This window comes from Chenopodium album, chromosome 13 (genome assembly GCF_948465745.1).
Source record: "Chenopodium album chromosome 13, dcCheAlbu1.1, whole genome shotgun sequence".
In the NCBI taxonomy this organism is placed as follows: Eukaryota; Viridiplantae; Streptophyta; class Magnoliopsida; order Caryophyllales; family Amaranthaceae; genus Chenopodium; species Chenopodium album.
In genome coordinates, this window is record NC_137846.1 from 13,244,825 (window position 1) to 13,245,409 (window position 585).

Sequence of the window (585 nt, forward strand, 5' to 3'; positions counted from 1 at the left end):
CAATATAACCTCCTATTCTCCTAAATGAGTATACATACCAACATTGGATTTAGAATTTGTATAATTTAACGATTATAATTAATGGTTAACGGTTATAGTTTGAAAGTAAAATAAATTTTAGATGATATCATGGTTAAGCATTTATCTTTTTTTACCCTTACAGAAAATGATGAAATTAGAAAAAAAATGCGGTGAGCGTGGATCGAAAATAAATTTTAGATGATATCATGGTTAAGCATTTATCTTTTTTTACCCTTACAGAAAATGATGAAATTAGAAAAAAAATGCGGTGAGCGTGGATCGAACACGCGACCTTCAGATCTTCAGTCTGACGCTCTCCCAACTGAGCTATCCCCGCAATTTAATTACTTCTGGTAAATTAATTGTAATACTCTATTACTGAGGACTCGCTACAAAACAAAATTACCGAGAAGCGCATTTCACCTTTTTTTTTTTTTTTTTTTTTTTTTTTTTTTTTTTTTTTTTTTTTTTTCTCTTTTCCCTACATCCATTTCAAATTTTATTAATTGATTGAAATTAATTGATCGAAATTTACCAACTGTAATTATTACTCCGTAATGTAAA

General features: G+C 28.4%; 1 non-coding gene across 1 annotated transcript; it reads right to left on the reverse strand.

The window, feature by feature from the left end:
- Positions 1 to 285: 285 nt before the first annotated feature.
- TRNAF-GAA (transfer RNA phenylalanine (anticodon GAA)) lies at positions 286 to 358 on the reverse strand. The gene has a single exon. It is a non-coding gene; the product is annotated as a tRNA-Phe (tRNA).
- Between the last annotated feature and the right edge of the window lie 227 nt (positions 359 to 585).